We start from the raw sequence: 19,267 nt of genomic DNA on the forward strand, positions 1-19,267 counted from the left end.
TGAAAAAGAAAAAGTTTACAGCTGCATGGAAGCATGATTCTGGGGTGCTGTGTATAATCGAGTTAAAAATAAAAGCAATTAGCAAACGAGAGCGATCGCGGCACTTACATCCGCAATGCGATACGCGCAACCGATCCGCACTTACGTGCAAGTTGTTTACGTTTGTCGGCGTAAATAGAACGTGCGGAAGTTTTCTTTCACCAGAGGCGCGTTAGCGCACCGTTCTCCGTGAAAATTCTAATAACTCGCGCCTTTCCCTCCATACGCCGTGCTGCGCCGGGAGCCGGGACGTTACAAAAAAGAAAATCGGCTGAAATTCCAGGCGGTCGCGGGCCGTAAATACGTCGCGGCTAATTATCGGAGTTAATCACAGGGAGTCGGGCAAGCAAGAAAAAAAAAGGCACGGCGCACGACAATTATCCAATACGTCGGCGGCGGTATTTTACTCTCCCGCTGGACTTTTCGCGAAAATCGAACGTTCATTATGTCGATACGTATGTACGTACGCGACTGGACAAGCCGCGGGTAAGTGGCAAACAGGTTTTCCTCGAGCACTTCGGATCTTTGCCCCATACAAACGCATATCTCCGCAATTCAATTAGTATCTAATTAACGGTTAAGTTACGTGATTGCTATTTGCGAAGCCGAATTCTGTGCTCGTGTCCTATCATAAACGCCAAACGGTTTCGCCTACTTCTCTCGAGACTTCAAATGAAACGACGCAATTGGAGTGGTTTTAACATCAATATAAACATATTTATAACTGGTACGAAATCAGGTCGTCCTGTTTCTGTCAATTTTCCCGAACGGTCTCGAAGGACGCTATAAATATTGCCATCATTACTTGATATCTCGAATTATAGAATTATTTCAAAAAAAGATTCGATTAAATTAAATTAAATTTTTTTTTAGTAAATACTTAATATAATCAAAGAAGTGTATATTTACTATTAAAATTTTAACATTTTATATTAAAATAATATTTTAACGTGTCCCTATATGCAATTTGATTTCAAAATATATCTCTAAAATGCAAATTGTTGGAAAGTAAGCTGTTCTACATAAGATTATGTGGTAAGGGTATCGTACCCAGTAACTTGATTGCTCAATTTATGATCGCAACCGCTCAGGCAAAATCATAAGGTTATATACCTATTTCAAAAGACCTTGACATTTGGCGTTAGATATTTCGGGGGCGATGGTATAAATCGGCCTTCAGGCAAATTCTTTTAAAATGAGAATACGAAAGTCACTACTAAACATTCATATGTGCAACAGGATACTCGGCACGGTTTTCGAAATTGTCGGTGACTTTGTAAAAGGAACGACAATCCCGTTTTACGAGCCGAATTTGCCATTACGGTTCGCTCTCTAATATTTTCGGCTCGGCTAGGGTTCTAATGAAGATTCCCGAAATACTTATATCGAGAAAAATGACTTTCTCTCGTGCAAATATTGACTGTACGGGACCGTATCGCGTGTCGCATTTCGGGCTCACCTGTTTCCGCGGCACGTTTTTCGCTTGCCTCGAATTTTACAATATTCAATGACACTTTGCACGTGAACATCCTGATTGATGATGGGCGAATCACGCTTGGATAAATGTCGACAATGTTTTAACGTTACGCTAATCTATTCATATTAAAGTAGAGCGCGATAAAAGTTAAATTATGAAATCAGTACGCGAGATTCCATTTCAAATTATAAAACGTGAAAATTGGGAGATTAAATAATTTCATTAAAAAAAAACAAAGGTAAAAAAATGTAAGTATATGAACATAAACATTTAAAAGTATACGTATTATTAAATAAAAAATTAAAAAATAGACGAGATCAAGAGAAAATTTTCTCTTTTTCGTAATAACAGAAGGATAAGCCATAAATTAATTAACTATAACGAATAAAATATGGAAATTTTAAATGAATATAGAACGAATTCAGAACGAAAAAGCAAATCAATTGTAACAGATTATCCGGACTTTTACGTAAATTGCGATGTTGTATTGTTGCAATCTCTTTTTTTATACAGATTATAAAATTTCAAGATAGTTACTTGTTGATATTTCGTCAAAGATAATATAAAATGGGAAAATGGGAAAATAATAAAAGAAAAATGATATATGTTAAAATAAATTGAAGATAAAAGTTAAACTTTATAAGAAATGCGTTAGCGAGTGTTATCTGTACGTGCGTTTCATACGTCATAGTTCGCATTCTGGCAAGAACTTCGGGAACGCAAGTTTGACGGTGGCTTGCGATACGTTCAATAGGGACACTTGCGGCAGAACTGTGTCAGCGCTGCTATACGTGAAGAAAGGAAACAGGACGAAAAAGGATTCGTAGCGTGGGCGAACTTAATCAACTAGTAATCGGCCAAGAAGTCGGTGAAAGAGAAAAAGCAATCTCGTCGTATCGCTGAGCAACAAAGCGACCTACGTACTTGGAAACCTTTCTAGGAAAAACGTGATGTAAGATAGAGAGAAAAAGAGAAGGTGAGGGAAAAGAAAAAAAATTCTTCGAGTCAATGTTAAAGCGATGGTGACAACCGAGGTGTCTCTCCGTGGGTGCATTAAATCGATGCTCGCGATTGATTACCTGACAACGAGAAAATAGCTAGGCACTCGGGGACATCATTGCTCTCGTGACAGGTGAGTTTTGCCTTTACGAAGTAGAACGGCGCAAACGCTGCAACTATAAATATGTAATGTATGTTACATTTAAATATCTTAAAATTTAGAATTTTGCAATAATCGAGGTGCAGATAAAGATTTAAATTTTTATAATTTTGAAAATCAATAAGCACCTAATTTTATGAGTAATTCTTACATATTGTAAATGTGATTATATATTTGTTGTATTTATCCTATCATACAATTATAAAGTTAAGTTTTGAAAATAACTTGCGTATTTTGAAGATACGGAATGGCTATGCTGGCTATTTTGATCTCGAGTGAGCCAAGTGAAATTTTTATAGCAATCTCACAGAACGAGGTATCGACTACGCATGAATGAACGTGCAACTTTCCTAAAAGGCGCGTCGAAAGTACCAACATCAACTAGAATGAATAAAGGGAAGTGTGGGTGCGGTTAATCGAGCGCTCAACGGGAGGAGAAAGATAGGGAGAAAGGAAAAACGACAACTAATTTTCAAGAGCGTCAGAAAGAAATGTAAACTCGCGAGTTTCTCTTAATTGATACACAGAGCGAGATGTGTAACGAGCTCTTCACGATAGGTGGAAAGTGTGGGTGCACGAATGTAGTAATGAGAAAAGGAAAGAGAGAGAGAAGGAGGCAGAGGAAGAGAGAGGGCGAGACAGAGAGAGAGAAAAAAAAGAGGTGATTGGATCGTATCGGCGAGCAACAAAGCGCGGGAGAACCTTGTGAAAGTTACATCACCAAGGCTACCATGCCTATCATTATATGCATTAGACGTCCGCATTATTCTTAGGAACTACGCTCGGTGCATCGTGCGCTACCGCGCTTTGGTGCACGCCGTAAAACGCTTTCCCACTTGAATAAGAAACGAAACTTGGATAGTTCTGCTATCGCTCGGTGTAAACAACATATTTGTAAGTTGGAGAAATTACTAGAATTAAACTCTCATCTGAGATAAAATCATTCTTTCTAAATAATATCATATGTATTCACACATATATATATATATATATATATATATATATACTATATATATCAGCACGATTGCTCTTTTAATTCGCAAGTGAAGTGTAAACGGCAAATAGCTTTCACGGTTAAACTTCTATAATTAATTTTACGACGCAATATGCGCAAAGTTATACTTTTTGTGTAACGTTGATGTAACCTCAGTTTCGCATGTTTATTGTGCCACTTAGATATCTACGACTGTTAATAAATATACATATAAGAATACGACGAATAATTAAAAGCACTATCGCGGATTTAGTCCAATTCTGTTTAATTCATGATGTAACACACATGGCTTTTAACGCAATGTCGGGAATTCGGTTACGTCGTCTGAAAGTTAGAAACCTGGCGTTTGAACTGGATATATCGCGGTTAAAAAAAATCCTTTTTTTGCATGATGAAAGAGTTGACTGCTCCAAGCGCCAATAACAAGTACATAATTTATTAGAATTTAACGAGTACTTATAGAATAATATAATTATGTAATAAGGTATACAACAAATATAAAAAGTATACGTGCAGTATAGTCACTTACAATTAGAATTAAAAGTCAAAAATTAAAAGTTGAAAGTTATAATTAATTTAAAAAAGTTATAATTTAAGTGTTAAATGTTTTCATATTTATATAAAATTTTATCGGAGTCGTCAGAACTTTTAATTAAAATATACCAGACTATATTATCCAATTTTATTCACCTAATTAATTCACTATTTTATTTTCAGTAGAAAGACTTAATGTACCATTAATGATTTTTTTATGAGCTAGTCGGTTCATTTACGTGTTATCTGTAGACAAACAATCTGTATATAAATTGATGATGGAATGGAAACTAGTTTCCGGTAGAGATCGTGACTAAACACAATATCGATATTACATAGACGATTGACGTGAAAATAAGCTACCATAAAGTCATAAATGCAGCCGGACGACGCGGCAGTACCTATATTATTCCCGTCATGATTTTTATGCATGATCAAGATCAAGGATTTTCTTTCCTGTTACTGTACGCTTCTCCTCCTCGAATGTATTCCTGTTGCATATTGACAACAACTACTTAACATGTGTAGAACATATATTATAAATTGTCCAACTGTCTGTTATTATTATAAATAAAAATACTTTAACAAATTCTAATTTTTTTCATAAAAACTTAGATCTAGATGGAAAAACATTTTTGTCCCAAGGAATATAAGTGTCAACATTTCAATTAACAATGCACATGAGAATGTACTTATACATAATGTTCTTATATATTTTATAAATTCAGGATAAAAATATCTTATTCGTTCATTCATGTGTTGCATAAAATTGTTTAAATTATCACAAGAAAATTGATAAGCAGTTTTAAATGCGGAGATTTGCTCTTGTCGTAATGATAACGTTTCTTGTACCTTTTAATTTTCTGTTTGCCGTAATAATACGCGCAACGACGTTTCGCGCGGGATACATTCCGGGACGATGCAACGGGGCAACCGTTCCTCAAGTATGCGCCTGGACACGAGGCAACGATGCTGACAGAAGTTCGTGTGGTATCGAAGAAGGAAGCACGGGTTACGGGAGAAAGGAGCCGAGAACGTGAGAAAGGGAGAAAAGAAGGTGAAGAGGGAGAGACGCGACGGTGGACACGTCTTATGCATAATTCATGCAGGTGCCTTCCACGTATATTTTCGTGTTTAAATATTTGAATACCTCGTTCGCTGCAATACCGAGGAAGAGAGAGGGTTAGGAAAATATTCCGCCGCTTATTCACCGAGGTTCTCGAACGCGAGTGAAGTGAAACGGAGTATACGATCTTCCTTTTCTCCATGTCTCCACCTTCGTTTTTATAATTTTCTCTTTCCTTCTTATTTATGTATTTCGGCAGGACGCGTTGGTTCGGCAAACCAGAACAATCAGGTTCTCTTAATTTTTCGCTGCGTAATGACGTGGCGGAATATTATAATGGAAAGCGTTAACGAGAGAACGTGATATTCGCAAAAGGCAATGAAAAAGCTCACGGCCTGTCCTCGAGTATCGGCGTTTCGTCCGCGCGTTGGTGATTATTTCTACTCTTGTACGCAATTGTTCATTGTTCAGCGAATAATAAGGTCGATTACGTCTTATGCGTCATTCTCGCACTGTGAAATTATCGCGTGCACGGTTTATCTGCGGCTTTATTCTCAAGGTTATATAGAATGAGTTAAAAGAACGCAATAAAATTTCGCGAAACTTTTACGAAAATTATATGAAATTGTCAAAATTCTTTGCCTGAAATTTAATACAGTTATAGTTGTGCCTTCGTAATCACATAACTTACTCGCGTGTTTGTATAGTTTGTTATAATTTGTAATTACAGTTGCTTTTGTAAATATATTTTGTCAGATACGAGTGGCACAGTAAGCTTCAAATAAAATAAGTAAAACATATATTGCGTTGCAAACGTATTTCTTTGAAAGAAAAATTTTGAATTAAAATAATGTTAAATTTCTACTTACATCTAATTAATAAACTAGGATCAAAAATAAAATATAACATTAGAAAATACAAAACTCGAGAAAAACACAAAAAGAGCTGTATTTATATGTAAGATTTTTATTATTATTTATCTGCAATTCTTAAACTATCTCTAAATTCATTAAGATTCTTTTATTTTCGTGGTTAAATAACTCCATAATTATGTATTAATTTAAATCTTTGCATAAAGAACAGCTGTAACTGTTATAAACAATATTTTCATGAAGTTTGAGTTTTATAAAAAGATTATATGTAAGTGTAACTTATTTACTTCTATAAACCAAGCTTGGTGTTGTCCGAAAGTTTTAAATACGATGAAGTGAGTTCGACATTCGAACAGCATATTCGTTTATAAATGTTATTGCTCCCATGACATTTTTTTCTAAATAACGGTGAATCTACGCAAGCATGTTCGAGAGGCACACGTGCGCGGAGAAATAATAAAAAGAGCGAAAGCGATATGTCACACTTAGGGGTCAATAATGGAAGGGACAGAGAACAATATCGCGTCATCACAGGTCATGCACTTACGGCTCTGTTGCTCTTTTGTGAAGAACGATAGACGGGAGAGCATTTCGTTATACTGATGAAACGCACATTCTTCCAATGCGCGCTCCGGGAACGATCTAATTTTATTTATTGCCGTGTCGCAATCGTAAAACAGACAAGTGATGATAACACATTAAATCATATTAATAATACAACTCGCGAAATATGACAGCGCGAGAAAGTATTGGGGCAATATAAATTAATTATTATCGCGGCAGTGTTGCAAATCGATTATGTCCCCTATGCATAATTAATGCCACAGCTTGCGCGTGTCCGCGCTGCCGCGACATTACAGTCACTGTTATAGAAAGCATTGAAGCTACAAATCTCAGCACGCGTGTGAAATAAACTTTTGCGCGACTAATTTTACGAATCTTATTTATTACATATTAAACTTAGCTATTATTGCTTAGCTTTAAAAAAATATTAAATTATGTTTGACAAGGTATCGTAATTTTATATTTCCTTTATTATTTTAATATTCTTATTATAAAACTTATAGTTTTCTCAGAAGATTAACATTAAAAATATATTATTCATGAAAATTGTAGTAAATATTTTCAATTGTTTAATTTAAATGGTTTCTCGCGCGCCTTTAAGAACTCAAGGAATTGCAATTGCTTTTCTCTGTATATCTGTTTCAGTTATCTTGGATTCTCGTTCTTTTGTTTCTTTTGTATTGAGGAACAAGCAGCACGGGATTGGTCGCGCTTGCACTGGTCGCACCTGCCTCTTTTAATTAACGGCAATCAGTAATTCATGCCGATAATTGGCCGTCGATGACAATGACGGCGGTGGCGGAGTATCTTCGCGAAACAAGCTCGCGATAACGCGTGCGCGAGCACGTGTGCTGACACGAGTGATTATACAGACTTAATGAGCGGGCCCTCCCCGTGATAACGAGTATAAGAGCGTACATATGTTATGTTGGACCTTATCTCTCGGCGTGGGTACGAAATAGGGGACGAAATTCCACCTTTTGCAAATTATACATAATCTGCTTTTTTAGAAGGAGAAACAGCGTGACAAAAATGTAATAGTGTAGCTAAATTTGCCTTTAACAGCGATTACAATTAACGATATTTGATATCGCGCAAACTTATACGGCATAATTAAATTTTCATTTATTTCACAATCAAAATGTTAACGGATACGTTTGCAAATACGGGACATGTAAATTTAATTACACAGCATAGACAATTTCAAATATTATAAATGACAATTGGCCGAAACGTAATACACATTTAACGTTAAATGAGGTGAAATAAATGTGAAATAGGAATGTTTATTTCTTTTTCGCTGTTATTTAATTGCAGTGTAAGAGAATCGGCAAACGGACAATCGTTGTGATTAAACGAGCTCTAAAAACCAGTAACGAACGCGCAAGACCCACGGGGCGAGTTGCAAAAACGGCAAAAAGACAGGGAAAAGGCAGGGGAAAAAAGGACACGGCCGGAAAGTAGTCCCTGCGCCTCGGTGCGCACTCGACATGCTCGAGGTATATGCGCCTTGATAAAGCGGCAAACACGGCCGCGCTATTTATAGGGCTCCGTCGAGCTTGTAAGTGCAGTAGGTACCTGTCTGCAAACACGTACCTGAATACTCGCGCCGGTGGCGCGAGGGATTAATGCCTTTTCAGACGGTCCCGGCTGAGCGCGTTGGAGATTAGTTTTAGAGCATCTACTAGCGGCATGCCGGACCGAAGAGTCGAGGCTTTTATTACAGGCTCGCTGATTTTCGGCGTGTACACCACGAAAAATCCTTCTGGTTAACGCGAACGCGTATCTCCTCGTTGTGCGTTTCCTCACACACGCATACATGTATATATATTGTATATAATATACATAGTCAGTATATAGTTATACATATGTATACATATGTATAACTATATATATATATATATATATATATATATATATATATATATTTATATATTTATATATATACGTTTATATATATGTATGTATGCTTATTTCGGGGGCTCTCGACCCATTGGGGTGAACGACCCGACTGTCTGGGATCGACGTTAACCTACAGATGTCACCGTGCAGTTTTTGTCTTGGCTGCGCAAGGCATAATTCAAGATGTCAATGAACGAACCTGGTAGCTGATGTATTAATGGAACAATTTAGCAGTTCCAGAATTACAGTCACAGATATGTACTGAAAACGATATGAACAAATTAAAAAAAACATCAAGAAAAAGAAATTAAACAGTAGGTAAGAGAGAAATCTAGAATGCACTGGAATAACTCTTTTTCTCGGAATAGAGGTAATTGCTCGTGTTGATTTTGATGAGACGAAGACACATTGTGACACCGTTGACAGATTACACCCTATTTTCGAAACTAGCCCGATGATTGATTTACTTCGAGAATTGATTCTCCTATAGCCGGTCGGAAATACAAATTGGATCCATGGAATCTGCCGTAATGCGATTTTCAAAATCAATCGAGGAATTATCCGGACACGCGCAAACGATCTAATAAACGTCGTCGACGCGAATTTCCACGCTTTGATGATAATTCGTATCGTATATTGTTAGTCCTTCGTTACAAAGCTGCCGATTCGTATAGCCGCATTACAGGAAAATTAATTTATCGCGTACCGCTAGTTGCCTGAATCTAATTAATTAGTGACGCGAAAGCAGAATTTCGAGGTGCGATGCGCTATTTCAAAAATCTCCAAAAGGTAATAATAATTATCTTGAAACCACTTCTCTGTTATGTTACGCTACAGCTTAATTTTAACAAGGTTTTCAAAGCAAATATCTTTCAGATTATTACCATATATGTAAATATAACAATAATAAAAAAATAATTTTAAAGTTACTTTTATATATATATATATATATATATATATATATGTATAATCCTTTGTTGATTAAATTATCTTTATTTGATAAACGTTAAGAACTGCATTTACCTAAGTTAAGTTACTAATTAATAAGTTTTTTCTGAATAAAAAACAAATAATCGTAATATAACTAAATACACTATTAGAAAATATTTAAAACAAACAATAAGAGCGTACATGTAACACATGCTATTTCAAACTTAGAATAAGCTAGAGAAATGAGCCTAAATGGGCTTAAAATATTACTTGAACGATATTGTCGACGCTATCGGCAGATACATCGATGATCTTAATCGGCGCGATTAATCAATGTCATGAAACTAGGAAATCGCAGGATTACGATGACCATTCAATCGTACACGTTTGGACATTGGTCGACAGATTTGAGCGGGATGAAATCAATGGGAAGTGTGCAAGACGGACAGATACTGCAGCATTGAGACAGAAGAGCGAAAAGGACGGAGTCCATCGACACCACGAGATAGCAACAGAGAAGTAGGGACGTGAAGAGCGAGGGTGGGAGTGGGGGGGGGGATAGTCTCGCCATGTATTTTCGGCGGAACCCTCTTGCTGTCGTTACCGAGGGACGTTTCGACACGACCGACAATCCCAACTCCGAAATGCACTCTGGACGGTCGTTTGCATAGCTGCATAAAAAAGCGCCTGATGTTGGACGACATATTAACGTGCCATATGGCGTTTGATAAGCGAGACTCGTGGCACGATTCGTAATAAAACGCGTATAGGCGTCACCATTTTCGCCGAACAAAGTTTCTTGACGTGAAAATTAAATTTCTACAGCTGCTTTTCTCCATTAGAAATGTAATACTCGCAAGAATTCAGTCATTATATTGTTACATCTACAACTATATCCTTTGTGCATATTTAGATTCTTTAATAAAATATTATTGGTATGCACACATATACAGAGTTATTTTATTATAATAATACAGAATAATCCAATATGCTATCAGCTTCTACTTATATTCCTGCGAACGAAACGTTTTCCACAATGTGCGTAATGTCAACCCGTCGTGTTATATGTTAAACAAATCGTGCTCGACGCCTCGTGTCGTTCACATGTCGGCACGAATTTCGGCGACCGGACATCTCCATAAAGCAGCGCGTAAAAAGCGATTAAAATGCTTTTTCCCGGCGCGGTCGGTATACGATCGACCGTCCTAGCGCGAATACATTTTTGTAATTACAACGACCCGCTTGCGCGCTATGAGAGCGGGTCTCCTCATCGGTGCCGACGCGGCGGCGGCGGCGCGGCGGGTCGCAGCGGTCGTCCGCCCACTTTGGGACTCGCGTAAGTTGACTTCTTTACGCGAATGGTGGGTGCTACGGATATCTCGGGTCGGGTTGTACGGGCCTGCAGGTTAGGTTGGGGCTAGATTCGGGGTTGGTTCGGTTTTGGGGTGTGTGTCAGTCACCGGGGGATGTTCCACGGCTAAACTCACCCTTCTTCTCCCGGTGGTTTCCTCCCTGCCTCACGGGCTCTCTCGCTATTCCCCTCTTCCAACCCTCTCTCTGTCATTCCGCCTCACTGTCAAACATATACGTACATACGTGCGGCACATGCACGCGAGCGAGCTAACGCGCGCGCCACTGAGAGCGTATACGCGTGTGTGCAGCCGAAGCTCTCTCTTCATCCCTCTTGCTCTTGGTTCTTTCAGCCCCTGTACACCCCCGCGAGGATCAATACGAGCCAGTGGTTATCGTGCCGATACTCTCTGCGTTCGTCGGCTATCCACCCGAAGATTTCGGAAATCGGTAGAGATAGTTGGCCGCTTTATAAGCAACAATAACTTCTAAAAGTAGTTTCGCTGCACAAATAGAGAGTTGGAAAAACTACTTCGTAATTAAATTCAGAAGTATGTATAAATGGAAATTATTTTGCAAAAGAGAACTGTTTACAGCTTTCATTCAAACAAAGTAAGAATTAGTTTTTATTTTTTCTTACTGTGATTTATAAATATTTTCTATTAACTTTATTCTTTAAAAATTAGATAAATCATGTCGTAATCCAGTACTATTATTGCATCGCGGAATTGTTTTCCGCGCGATAAAAAACAATTTAAAAATTAAAAAACTCGAACATCATGTCGCAATTAAAAAATTTAATGAACGCGTGCCCCCTCCCCATGTCGAACTTAACGCAAAAATGAAGTTATGCGATGGTGAAATTCACATCGATACGTTCAACGCCAGAATACCGCAGGAAAAAAAAGCAACGGTGTTTCATCTCGACAATACGCGTCAGAGAATTCATTAAAAATTTTAATTAACGACGCATTTCGAATGTGCTCGATGGTAACAAAGCAACTTCATGAATTGCAAAAAAGGGGGGAAAAACAGCGACAGCGTAGTTAAGCGAGCATGTGTAAAAGCTTGACTCATGGCTTTCAAGTATCATACATGCGAACGTTGTAATATAACTTGTGCTACTCATCCATGGAATCGTATATACATTAATATGAAGTAAAAGAGAGATTATCGTAAAAAAGTTTTATTTACATGTTCATGTCGATGTCAACTTATTAGGAGATTATTAAGAAAACAATCTGAAAGTTGTATACAATATAATACCATGTCTGTAAATTTAAAGTTAGAAATCATTTCTCTGGTAAACTATATTTGCGACTATAATATGTAATAAAGAATAAAGACCAATACTCGTACCATTTTTTTGATATCGTATTTTAGGTAATCTGTGTATGCCTGATGCACAGACGATAAAATATATTCAAAATGAAAATTGCCATAAAAATTTGTTCGTTTATATCAAATACGGAATTTTGGCAATTAATAGGATGCCAGTGTCGTTAGTAATATACTTAATTAAGAATCTGTTATCGGAATAATGTCAAAAAGCTTTTTCTCGCAGTTTTATACGAGTTGCTCGCTATGCTTGTTATATAATTTAGCGGTCTATAAAGCGCAAAATACAGTAATCTAAAATATAACTCTTAAGTCGTAGTTCCTAACTATTCCTCTTATTATTTATAGAAGCTGTCCCTGATCTACGCAAATCCGTAAGCTTTAACATCGTACTTATACCTATTAAACATTTTGCATTAGATAGGTATAGCTTTAATCTGCAGCATTGAAGCAAAAATATAGTTTGTATGTGTGAGAGGGAGAAAGAAAGAGTAAGTGAGTGAGTGAGTGAGTGAGTGAGTGAGTGAAAGAGAGAGAGAGAGAGAGAGAGAGAGAGAGAGAGAGAGAGAGAGAGAGAGAGAGAGAGAGAGAGAGAGAGAGAGAGAGAGAGAGAGAGAGAGAGGACAACATTAATATTATATTAATTAATTGAAGTATCAAAAGCAACTTGATTGATTATGTTAATTATTTATTCGATAAAAATGTAATTAGCTATAGGTATATGTATGATTACATTTTTCACAAAATGTTTTAATTTATTTTACAATCAATTTTTATTAATAAAAATAATTAACATATATATATATATATATATATATAGTTATTGTGTTATAAAATATCTTGTCATAACTTAAATCGTGTACAATTTGTGCAAAATTGTATAAGAACTTCTCTATATTTCTGTCTTACGAGAAATTAAATTATCTGCAACGGAGATGTATAATATGTAAGAAGAAAGATCAATAGTTCGATTTGTTTTAAAATATGTTATAAACTGTGTAAGAATTTATGTTTACTATAAGGGCAATGCTATTATTTTCGTTATTCAAAATATCTGATAGAATTGGAAGATAGAATATATCCTGAAACTATTGAAATCAAGGAGATTCAATTGAATTTTGTCGCATCTTGAATACTGCAAAATACACATGTCTGAATGGTCGAAACACCCTGTTTGCGCAATTGTTTCGCCAGTCGCCAGCTCCAACAAGTCCAGTGGTCAACAGTGCATTCGAAGTTGCCATGAATCGGCTCGGCGATCGATAACGCATCGCGCAATAGGATTGGCTAACGAGGTGCTATTTGCTTACGGGTTCCCATGGCTTTTCCACGGAAGCCACGGATGACTTTCCCAATGAGAGAAGGGTTTCAAAGTTTAACGATCCGACACAGGTAAGTATAATGCACACGAACGAACGGACGAACACGACGGGGCTGCAGCCCTTCAGGGATACGCCACGCGGTGACGTTGAATTTTTCAGCCGCAAGTCTTGCCGTGCCAAGTAGTTAACGATTCCTCTTTCACTGACAATTAATTATGTCGATTGTCGGAAAGAGGCGTTGCTATCCTAACTTTAACTCTCGAAAACACGCAGCTGAAATATTCGCACAAATTTCAAATTTATAACAATATAACAATATAGCTTGTGTTTGTTACAGCAAAAGATTTCCAGATGATTTTAATCGTACGTAATAGCGAGCGGTCGGACGATATTAAATTCCACATAAATTTATATGTATCTGATGGCGTAATATAAGATAACGAAACACCAGAACGATCCATATATAAATATTCCATCTTCGAGATTAAATATCCCGAGGCACACGGAATAGGAGGTTCGCCATGATACATTGCTATCGAGCAGAGGCTGTATAACGCTGCGAGGACCAATAGGGAACGTTGACAGTAAATCCGGCAGAAGCTTTACCTATTCTAGGACAATATCGCGGAATGGCAGCACCCGCAAAACACGACATAAGCTTCCAACGTCGCGTCGGCGATAATGTGGTTGTCGGCTATGCGGAAAATAAATACCTGTCGCACACACGCACAAGATATCATATTATAAATAATCTAAACACGAAATAATGTTTTTCAAAAGGAGCATTTGTACAACAATATTCTGAGTTTTTTTGGAATAAAATATATATCTCACATTTCTTCCTTTGTTTGTAAATTTCTTTGTTCTTGTCGATTTGCGAAACAGATAATGGACCTGTCAAACAGAGATCTCCGAAGTAAGTTTTTACAGCTTCAAAATATAAATTATTTATTTTACTTGTTAGTCGAAATAACTTTGCTTGTGGCGAGCCTTGTAATTTTTCAAGAAGAAATATTCGTTAAGTGTTCCGTTTAGTTATCACCGAGATGCGTGCCATGTCCGCAGCGTGATTGATTTAAAATCATTATGGAACCTGCGGTGAAAAAGAGAGACGATTTTTGCTATTGGTTCGCGTTAGTTGCGTGTAGCAAAACACGCGCGGAAGATAGCTCGTGATCTATCACCGAGAACAGACAACGAAGCAGGCAACAAGCAACGAGCACCGAGGCAAGCAGTGAAGCATGCATAGCAGCGCACGTGGTAGCTCGCGCTGCAACTGACAGCGGAACACACGCTCGATATTTTGCGTGCATTCTACACGAAAAAAAAAAGAGAATTAACGTTACTTCTTTTCTGTTAAAAATGTCCGATCAACATTCCGCTATTGTCACACGCGCCATTGCGCGATGCTGCATACCTCCCTTTGCATTCCTGCCACGGAAAACTCGCAACTGGCAGTCCGGATGAAAAATGCAATGCTACCACGCTTCTTTTGCAATCGAGAATTCCGCCCGCGGTAACTTCGAAGACTTCGTTAACCCAGGCGAATGGGAAAAAGCGAATCTCGGCGCGGATTCTTGCGCCGTGGGCGGAAAACTTTCCGATGACGGCTCTGCTCCCGCCGGATGCAGCTTGAATAATTGCGGAAAATAATTGAAACGGAAGACTCAATTTATGACCGGACGGTCTCGCGTTGGCGCGAGTACCGAGCAAAAAAAAAATCATGAACTCGGTCTCTGAGATTTATCATGAAGAGTGAATCTTATTATATAGTATCTATGATGTCTGCATGCGCTCTCGTAATACGTTTTTAATGGAGGATTAATTTAAATAACTCAATTCTCGCTGTGCTGGATATAATAATTGTTTCAATGTAGATAGTGAACGACGGGACAATGTAGTTACAGTTTTTTCCTGAATATTTGCATCGTTGAAAGTAAAATGCGCAAGTAACGCGGCAGCTAAAATGGAAAAGCAGGTGCACATGAAAATTGTACGCATTGAATTAAAGTAGTATGCGAGTAAGTGAACACATCATTATAAAGACTGCTTTCCTTAAAATTATCTTGTCGCAAATTATAATCATTACTCAAAGCGAATGCAACGCGGTGACGTTACGCTCGATATTTTTTTATAGGCCATATGGATACTTTCCGTGTCTATACGAACCGTTTGTTTCCGTCTTTCTCAGACCTTCGTGATACGTTAAAAAAGCGTCATAATTTGTTAAAAATTGAAAAAAAATCAAATACCGCAGACGTTTCAAGTATTTAATATTTTATGAAAAGTGACGCCAAGTGCGATACGTTCGTCAAGTGTAAAAAATTGATTTTGGTTTTTAATATTTAATACGCAGCGTAAAACTTTATCAACAGAATTAAAGGAACCATATTTTATAATGTTTTTACTATAAGGTAACCGAAAAATATGCTTATTTTAAACTAATTTTTTAGATGATTTAAACTATAAATTATGGAGTCAATATGTTCTCGTCAATATTCTTTTTCGAGCAGAGTAAAATATACGAGTTAATGAACGCGTGCCACGCTAACGTGAGCGCATTCGTCACAATTTTTCGCATAATTTTCAACGCGGCGTGTATACGCAGATGTCGAAAACAGCTGGCAACGTGCACGTGTTTGTAATATGTGACGTCATCATTGATTTCAGCCGCCGATACAGCTCAGATGCATAGATTGCGCCTATTTCACCCCTTCTCACCTTCTTCATCCCTTCACACTCCCGTTTCCTTTCGTCCTTCTCTCCCTTCCGCTCTTTCTCGATCCCTCTACCTAGGTTAATGTACGTGATGCCAGAAGACTCTACAACCGCATCCCCAAGGGGGATCATCCCCGCGGAAAAAACTCAGGAAACCAATAAATTATTCTTTAGGTACAATTAATTCCCTTCCGTTATACGCCACAACAGTGCAGGGGTCCGACGAATTTGTCGCACAGATTTGACACATGTGTATGTAATGTTGTGTTATCAAAATTATTAAACAGACAATTGAAATAGTAATAATACAAATGCAAACATATCCTGAGCAAAAAGTTTCTCACCAATACAGGTTCATTAATAAGAAAAAACTTGGCTGCCAAGATAGGACTTGTCATTATCGTCAGTCGCGAAATGTTGCTGTCGAATGAGATTTTTAATGCAGCGTTTACGACGATGGCGCGCAATAAAGCGTAGTTCTCGTTTCTTCTTTTATGTCGAAAATCTACCCGAAGCTGCGCATCGTAAAATTTTTATTTCGCCACGGGAAAAAGAGAGAAATAATCGCCGTATTAAATGTTTCCTTCACAATGGGGCTGAAGTTTAGCGCGGAAAGTGAGAAAAGCGGGGCAAGCTCTCGCGTAGAACAGCAAGACGCACCTTCCCTCTCGCGCGCGCATCCTTACAATGACAATCACCGTAGACGAGGACACTGAGAAAACCACGGGACGAGAGAGGACAACGGCGAAAAAAGGTTGGCGAAACCCTTAAATTTACACGCGTCGCAAGTTCGCCTTTTGCGATTCCTCCTGCCCTCGCGAGCTCGTTAGAAATCCTTTGTAACGGCGCTGGATCATCTTTATTCTCGAAACTGTGGCGTTTTTTTTTATCATCGTCGGCTGATCGCGCGTTATTACGGAACATGGTAATACGGTACTCACGAAAAACCGGGGAGGCGCCAAGATCCAATTAGGACACCAGCAGTATCACCTTACCTGAAACAAGGAAAATGATCGTTGTCAGTTACACCGCCGTAATAAAGTAATGAGAAATGACACTTTAAAGATCACGAATATTGCAATCGCATTTAGCTACCTATGTAGTATCTATGTAAAGAGAGAGAGACAGAGAGAGAGAGAGAGAAATGAGACAAAAAGCATTTTGCGTTACGACATAGCTCGCATCGCAGGATTGACGAACGGACACGCATCAAGTAATTCGAGACATCGAATGTTTCCACGTGGTAATCTCTTTCACGGGCATATGCGGTGCACGCTGTACTCCGACGAGAACACGTGCGCGTTCACGCGTAATGGTACTAACCCGGCGATTGCACTCGTTGGCTTTTTCATAGCGCGATGGCGTCCGTTCTTTGACAATGGAATCGTTCGGAAAATATTTGTCGAAAGACTGGGGAATATGGTAGCCGTCGCGTTGTATCAATCGGTCGTGTAATTCGTTGATAAAGAATATCGAATACACGCTGTACGTGCGCATCGATATTCTATAATGCGTCAATTATTATTTGTAATCCGTTTAGCGTAGACTGATAATGGTAGCAAATATCGATGATAATGCACGATATTGTTATAATACTATATCACTGTATTATTATGCAGGATATATGTGTACGTTTATCGACGTCGAATTACACTTAGCACACACTAAGGTGTTGGTATTTTACTAAATAAAGATATGCGCGTGACGATTTAGAATAATAACTAAATTAGTTATAAAACGTTGTTAAAACGTTTCTGCAAGTAATATTTGATGAAGAAAAATATTGTAACAAGCCATTGTTTTCCACTTTCAATGATTTAATGACTGTAATGGGAAAGAGCGGCAATAAGCTCTACCGGTAAGAGACCTCGAGAAAGAAGTGGAGAAGATGAAGTAGGAACGAGGAGAAAGAAAAAGCGAACGTGCGCAATTGCAATTGCTGTCGACGACGACATTTTACCTTCGATATCTGATATTTCGAGAGTATTAAATTCCCTGGGTTTGCACGCCCACGCCCTTGTAAGCGACAGCCCCGAGGGAGAAGGTTTTCAGCATGGCGGCGGTAGCGAAAAAGACACCATCTCACTCTCTCTCTCTCTCTCTCTCTCTCTCTCTCTCTCTTTCTCTCCATTTCTCTCCCTTTGCCTGCCATCCCGTTTTTCTCTCGTTCTTTAACGAACCATCGTCACGCAGCATCATGTGACCGCGTTTCTTCGAGGATAAGCTCCATCGCTATGTCGTCTTCATCTCTTTTATGTCGACATTCGCTGGCCATGCGTAAATGCGTGTAAAGGATTAAAGAATGTGGGGCAGTAACGCAGTATACAACTGAGAAAGAGCTTACGAATTCAGTATTCTTTATATAATAGCTTTGTGTGGAGATTATATGGATACTCCAGCAGTCTTTCTTTCAGTCTTATATTCAAGCGCGAGATGCTTTAGATGAGAAGAATTGGCATAATTCAAAATAATGCGACATTATCAGAGAATCTCTAACAATATAAGAACAATAATTTACAATAAAAATATTTTATCAATTTAGTAGTCCTATATTGTGTATGTGTGCCGTTAAATTGCGGCAAAAAGAGATAAAAGAGTCCCCTACTCTGCCGGACTTTTATCTCTCAATAAAATGAAAAATTGAAGTCTTGCGCAATAAAGAGCAATTTCGCGAGCAAACAACTGCAATTAATTACGATTCTAAATGAAGTATTTATTTTGTCGCATGAAAAAAAATTGCGTCAGAAATAAAACTGTCCGTCAAAATGCTGTATTGATGAATCAATCTCTTGTGTATTTAATATTATTTAGCCTAAATATTATATCTAGCCGAAATGCGAATCCTAATTTTTGCATCAAGACAAAATTTTTATTTGAAAGTGACACATGAGCATATTTATGTCACGATGTAGACATCATCGTTAATCGTTGTGATGAAACGTCGCGTCGTCTAACGATAGCGAAGCCAATACTTGTTGACTATTACGCGACTCATTAACGAT

The 19,267-nt window shown here is 38.0% G+C and overlaps 1 protein-coding gene and 1 long non-coding RNA gene across 3 annotated transcripts in view; one reads left to right on the plus strand and one right to left on the minus strand.

The window, feature by feature from the left end:
* The window catches only part of LOC139770337 (protein gustavus-like), a 142,946-nt gene that overhangs the window by 109,584 nt on the left and 14,095 nt on the right, over positions 1 to 19,267 (minus strand). The gene's annotated exons all lie outside the window — the stretch shown is intronic.
* On the plus strand, positions 13,366 to 14,386 carry LOC139770336 (uncharacterized). Its single transcript, XR_011717715.1, has 2 exons — positions 13,366 to 13,617; positions 13,885 to 14,386. It is a non-coding gene; the product is annotated as an uncharacterized lncRNA (long non-coding RNA).

The sequence above is a fragment of the Temnothorax nylanderi genome, unplaced genomic scaffold (genome assembly GCF_030848795.1).
Source record: "Temnothorax nylanderi isolate EJ_2023f unplaced genomic scaffold, tnyl_v1.0 TNYL_tig0028_pilon, whole genome shotgun sequence".
Classification (NCBI taxonomy): domain Eukaryota; kingdom Metazoa; phylum Arthropoda; class Insecta; order Hymenoptera; family Formicidae; genus Temnothorax; species Temnothorax nylanderi.